Here is a 7,175-nt window from a genome sequence, read left to right on the forward strand (position 1 = left end):
TATTCATCATTAAACGCTACGGAATAATGTAAGATTATGCAAAGACATGGAACAAAAAAACACAAAGATTTGTTTTAGATCCGGGTTCTACCTAGAACCTCAAACTCATCCGGCATAATAGATTTATCCTTTTTTGAAACATAGAATCTACTCTGCATATCTTATCCCCACTTAGATGAACGTAAGAGTGCTGCATAATTGAAGGAGAGGCTTTTATATATTATCACAATCGAGGAAATAAGAGGGAGAAAATATTTCAGTATAAGTGGATTAGTATATCTCTTGAATGTCAAAAACGAGAGAAAAGGAATACAAATAAGAAAGTCAAGAGAATTGATGGGGGTGGATTATTTTATAGGCTTCGTACATTGACGTCGACTATGCAAAATAGAAAAAGGACGGTGGGAAAAATTTCTGCAAGGCATATATTTGATTTTTTTGGATACTTTTATTTGACGAAAAATGAATTATTTGCAAGTATTTTCTTAAAAATAATTAGTTGTGCCGTATGAAATAATGAGTCAATAATTTTTTTTCATATTAATAATTTATATTTAAATATTTTTGTGAATAATAAGAATATTTTCAATTTATTCATTATTATAAACAATACAAATGATTATTTTTTTGAAAATACACATTTCTGATTCTGCCCCCGAGAGACTTTTACTAGTTCCCAGCAGACGAAAGACACCGCCACTCCACAAATCTTCTCCAAGCCCTCACACTTGTACCGCCACTGTAGCTTCTCCCGAAGCTGCTGCCCACATCCGGTAGCATCCTTACTAGCAGCGATGATAATTTTCTTGCAAGCTTTTGGTGTTTCCCGTGAACACGAAGCCGCCTCTTGCCGGCAAATCCAAGCGAGTTCCCAGCTTTTCAGTGACCACCTCGACGCTCCGTAACCGACACCACCAGCTTCTTGCGGTGCCGCCACACTTCACCGTCGCGTAGCAGCTCTAGTGGCTGTCCAGCAAGATTCTGGAGCGCCCTGGCAACTCTGACGCCCTCCTGCACTCTTGTGGCGATTGAGATTTTCTTTTCGCAAGTTTTCCGGTCCCTGCTTGACACTATGGTGGCTTCCTAATCAACGCCGGGCCTCCAGCAACATTGTCAAGCAAAATCGTCAAACATCAACACCACGAGTTCTTGCATCCTTGCTCAGCGAAGCAACGAAGTCTTAACAAAATTATGGACACAAGACTTGAGCTAGACTTATGATAATGAATGCATTTATAACGCGTCTATATCCAGATAAAAGGCAATCCCGATCTCATTTAATTCTTAGAATGAGGGATAGGCCTGCCATCCAAGAATTCCAATGCAACAACGGTACGGTTGATTAGACGAGAGGTACGTGGCCAGAGAAGATGCGTAGCACTAGTATAACATTGCCTAATTCGTAACAAAAGGATCCACTTTTGGTGAACTTTTTATTAATTTCATCAATCTAAAATAGTTATCAATTATCTTTATTTACTATATCAAAGAATATATCTTTTTTCTTAACTATATTGGCAAAATACTTTTATACAAAGTATGTAAGACCTATTATTTAGGAATACACTAAAAATAGTGTTCAATGGGGTATCTAGATATTTTTTCATTAACAGTTCGTAGATGATATTGATTTTTGTGAATTCAAAATAATGATATATCACTAGCAATTTCAAAACAAATTTCTTGCTTTATGCAATGTTTTGGGTTAATGATATTTTACCTACTTAACCATAAATTTGATGTACTATGTAGAAAAGAACTTGATTTCTCTTTTCGGCAAAACAAATCTTTATGGAAGTAGTATGTAACTATAAAAAGCATAGTGCCTTTAATATACATGGAAAATCTATAATAAACAAAAAATATATAAATGCATGAAATTCTTAATTATGGTAAGTTGATTTTAGATAGGTATAAAAAAAGGAAAGTAAATAAATTTGGGACCACCAATTTAAATTGTAATTGAATGATAGAGGGTAATTAGATGGATTTAATTATATAAGGGGTGAAAATAGCAGTAGCACCACTCTTAGAATTCGGTCAAAGGAAAAAAAAAACGACAGAAATGGAAATTAAAATCAAGTCAGAAAACGACAGCAAAATCCAAATTCAAATTAATACGGATCACAAATCTGAATGCAATTACTGTTCAAGTCTTACGTATCTAAGAGGCAAACATCTTGAAGAGGAACAATTGAAGCAACAAGTATGGCAATAAACGAGCCCTCGAATATGCTCGGCGAAGAACAGCCCAAGTGCCAAAACTTTGAAAAGGTACACTTAAGTGCCAATTTCGGAGTAAAGTGGATCACTTAAGTGCCACTCCGGCCAAAATCCAACCAAATAGCTAACGTGGTAATTTTTCGAGTTAGGTGCAAAACAACGTTGTTTTGCACGCCGACGTGCGAGAAAATACAAAAACGACGTCGTTTTAGCTCGATGTGTAAATAATTAATATAAAAATTAATTAAATTAAATTTAAACTTAGTTTTATTTAAAATATTCTAAAAAATAAAATTTAAAGGGGGGAGGGGCGAAGGGGCACTGAGGGCTGTCATTCTCGATAACGGAGGGGGAGGGTCGGCGGGGTCGCCCGGCCCTCGGCCAACCAGCGGCGAGGGCCATGACCCTCACCTAGATCTCGGGCGAGGGCTCACGGGCCCTCGCCGTCGGTTGGCCAGCATTGCCGGCCCTTGGCTAGGGCCCGACAACCTCGGCCAATGCTCCCCCACCATCGCCGACCCTTCCCGATGATGGCGGGGAGGTGGCAGGCCCGCGAGCCCTCGCCCGGATCGGGGGCGATCCGGCAAGGGCTCGTGGCTCTCGCCGCTAGTCGGCCGGGAGTCGGTGACCTCGGCCAGCCCCCTCCGTCGCCGGGCCTTCCGGCGGCAACGAGAGAGCTCGGCCCTCGGCCACCCCCTTCGCCCCCTTTTTAATTTTAAGTTTTTTATTTTTAGAATATTTTAAATAAAATTAAGTTTAAATTTAATTCAATTAATTTTTTTATTAATTATTTACACATCAGACACAAAATGACGTCGTTTTTGCATTTTTTTCGCCACATCAGCATGCAAAACGATGCCGTTTTGCACCCAACTCGCCGGAAAATTGTCACGCCAACTTGGCCAGAGTGGCACTTAAGTGATCCACTTTACTAAACCGACACTTAAGTGTACATTTCCAAAGTTTTGACACTTAAATGTCCTTCCGTTTCAAGTTTTGGCACTTCAGATGTCCCAAACTTGAATATGCTCTCAAGAAACTTACATAAATCCAAAGAATATTTGGAATAAAAAAAGGTTAATTTTAGTGGGTCTTGAGAATCTTGTCTTGCGTCACCAATCTTTCGTGCCAAGCAAAGTTAGCTCGAATCCACATTGCAAATTGTACATATTCTATCGATTTTAAAGATATTTCAATTTTTCATATAACAAACAGACCCTTTAAGAGGTATATAAGTAAGGGATGAATAATTAATTTATGGTCTCTTGAAGGCTTTTGTTTCACCACATTCCATGATCTCCGAAGGCAACTTGCCCACCTTCTCGACACCTTCTTCAAACACCACGCCCATGCCCATATGGAAATGAGACTATATGGCAATGGAATGCCCAAAATGCCCGGGTTATCTGCCACAAACCTCAGGGCGGTCCACCCGTAAGGGTGGATTGCGACCGGGTTCTTCGTGATCGGGTTCGCCAAATTGTATTTTTTTGGGTCATTGTCGACATTGAATTCCCCCGTCCCGTATCCGAGGACCCAGAAATCGTGGCCGTGGAGGTGCCACGGGTGCGTCTCGCTGTTGTTTTGTGGTCATGGTGTTTTCATTTTGCAGTATAATGTCCACTGTGGAGTTGAACTTTAGTCTATAGATTGCGTGGCTAGAGGTGGCATTGGCGTTGTTCGCAACGCGGTAGATGTCATAATTCGTGAAGTCGTGCAGCCGATCAAGCGGTGAGTGCTGATCGAACGCGGTGGAGATTCTCCTTGAGGGCGACCAGGTATGGCGTATGCGGGAGCGTGAACGACACATTGTTCACGGACCAACGGTAATAACCGTCGATCGTGTTCTGTGTGTTGAGGAGCACAATCACTCGGTCCGAATTTGGCGGCGGAGTGTGGACGTATCCTTGGTGGGCTTTGATCGCCACGCTCTGTGCCAATCGCGGCGCGATGTCATTCCAGATCGGGCTGGCGGTGGTTCGGGTAGTAATCGAGGATGGCCAGACTGGGAGCGGTCGTGGCCGTGGCGTTCCGGCCCTCGATGTTGGTCGTGATCCAGTAGTTTTTCGACGGTTCTTGGTCAATTTTGATCAAGACAGAGTATGTCTCGCCCGAGTAACTGAACAGATTTTGGGCCACAATCGGCTCTACATAGTGCCTGTCCGCTTCAACTATGGTCATGTTGTGACCCTGCAAAATAAAGTTAAATTCGTCACATCCAAGTAGTAAATTCCAACGTACTAGTCTTTCAATGCTGTGTCCAAGAAGCATTTTAAATTTTAGTTGTAATATAAAGAAGATCAAATAATATCTCTCCCCCCCACACACACACACAAAAAATGCGTATGTACGTAAAAGTGCATAAAACGTTGTTCGACTTTTTTTCGGTACAAGGGGAAATTCTTATTTGCTCAGCAAGTGGAAACTCATTTAATATTTGACCTACATCAAGATTGCCGTTCACGACTTCTCCTCGTATCTTGACCTCCCTCCCTCTCGTTGACTCCATATGTATAACATATAACATATATATATATATATATATATATATATATATATATCATATGCCAAATTGTCAATTTAACATTTCGTCACCGTTCCCTAAACTTTAGTCTAATGAAAATTTCAAATATTCCAATTGAAAAGTTGAACTTATTAAGTTGAATGAAATCAAAATGTGTAAGGTCATTGTAAATGTGAGATTTTGTGGAATCACCATTCACTGCTCTAAAAGTTCAAATTATAGAGGAAAGAGTGATTTAATATTTAAACATTCCATCATTCTGCTTTACACTTAGTCTGATCTTTTTGCCTAATACTAAGTCTAGAAGTTTTTCATTGAGGAGGTAAGTAGGGACCTGGAAAGAATCAAACTTAGGACCTTTTGATTTTAATACCATGTGAGATTGGTCCCACTAACTACTCTAAAGCTACGTTTGGTCGTCTGGATTTCTAAACAAGATATAATTGGACAGGATATGATAAGAAATTCATGGATTTTGTAATATCACATCCACTTTGGGAAAAGTGTTAAAAAAGTCCTAAACCTTTTGCGTTTGTACCAATTTAGTCATAAACCATTTTTTGGTGCCAATTAAGTCATAAACTTTTTTACGTTATGCCAATTCAGTCCTTTCTGGCCAATTTTGATCGGATTTTGCTGATTGGACGTTGGCCTGGGTCGCCGACGAAGCTCGATCGCCGACGTGGACAACCTTAATAATTTTTTAATATTTTTTAATTTTTTCTTTTTCTTTTTCCTTCTCCTCCTTCTTCCTCCAGCCGGTTGTCGGACCTCGGTGACCAGCTAGAGAGGTCGAGGTCGACCTCGCCGGCCACCTTGCTAGTGGCCGTGAGGGCGGCCTCGCGCTGGGTGGCGAGGCTCAACCTCACCAAATCCGGCAAGGGCGAGCCTTGCTTGCCCGGCACAAGACCGCCCTCGCCGAATGTGGCGAGGATCGAGCCTCGCCCACGATCGGCGAGGGCCAGCCGCTAGCCGGGCACGAGGCTAGATTGAGGCCACCTGGCCACAAGGGCAGCCTTGCGCCGGGCTGGCGGGGCTCACCCTCGTTGACCGTGGGCGAGGCTCGACCTCGCCGGATCTCGGCAAGGGTGAGCCCCACCGCCCAGCCTCAAGGGCGGCCTCACGCTAGGATGGTGGGGCTCGCCGTCAGCCTCGAACCCCGAGCACGTAACAACCCTTTCCCTTGGTCAATTGAAAGTAACGTCCCAAGACTCGTTGACAACCATTCATTTTAATCTTTCATTATGCGCAAGCGGAAAACAAAAACATCCCCCAATCAAACATACAATCAAGCAATCAAATAGAGATAGAGGATGAACAGCAAGAATAACAGCAACTACTCGCATATATACATTTTTATTGGATTAACCAATGAAGAATCGTTTCCAATTTACAAGCCCGCCAAAGGGGCCGATCCATCCTCTAAGCTAGACCAAAATGAAACTAGGCTAGGCTAATCCAACTATACAAAACGAACTCTCGGGCTCAACACCCCTATCACTCAAACCCATTAGACTCGGGCTCCATCGAGTCGTAGTCGAAGGCATTCGGGTTGATCTCTAGTGAAGAGAAGGTAGGATTCTCCACTGCACCGTTAGGAAGGTCCAGCTCCATGGGATCCCAGTCAACATCCTCGGGGCCCCTACCGAGCAGTCCGTCAAAACCTCACAGCGAACCGATCAGCATATCTCCCTCCCAGATAAACCACGCTAGGAACCGATGGGGTATTCATTGCCCCGGTCCCTCATCCACCCAGATGGTGGAGAGATACTTCTCGTATAGATGCACCCGACCCGGGAAGCGATGGTGCATCACGATGGTCTCCCAGTCTTTAGGGATCCCAAATCGCACCAGCGGGTGCGCCATTCTAAGGGCCTAAAAGTAGTTATATAATAACCAGTGAGATAAAATCTCAGCAAGTCCTCCCCCTAAGCTCCAGTTAGTACACCAACTCAACTTAGGGTATCTCTCCAGAACCACCCCACAAACAAACCAACGACTAACAACCAACATATAACAATAGCCACGGTCAATCAACAATCAAATAGTCGGTTTGCATGCAACCTTACCCGGTATGCCATACCCTGCACGTTATATCTCAGCACAATACACGCAATGCACATGGCCATTAGATGATGCAGTTCATCAATCACGTGCGAGTCGCGTCACAAGTGATCTCACCTGGCCATTGCCACACCCTGCACATTATCAATTCATGCGTGCATGCCATAAAATAATGTAATCAGCTCATGCATAATCGGAACCAATGGTGTCATATTTCTCATACACTCTTGCATCCACATGTGGTCCAATTATTATTGCCCCTCAGGGCTACAACAGAACCTTTGTTGGTGTCTCCGATAAATCAGACTATCACTCCCCGGTCTCTTATCGGGGCAGCAGGTAAATCAATTATCACCCCCCCGAA

The 7,175-nt window shown here is 43.0% G+C and overlaps 1 pseudogene; it reads right to left on the bottom strand.

Annotated features, from left to right (window-relative positions):
• Positions 1 to 3,478: 3,478 nt before the first annotated feature.
• On the bottom strand, positions 3,479 to 6,613 carry LOC104418241 (annotated as a pseudogene).
• Positions 6,614 to 7,175: the final 562 nt, after the last annotated feature.

The sequence above is a fragment of the Eucalyptus grandis genome, chromosome 9 (assembly GCF_016545825.1).
Source record: "Eucalyptus grandis isolate ANBG69807.140 chromosome 9, ASM1654582v1, whole genome shotgun sequence".
NCBI classification, from domain to species: Eukaryota; Viridiplantae; Streptophyta; class Magnoliopsida; order Myrtales; family Myrtaceae; genus Eucalyptus; species Eucalyptus grandis.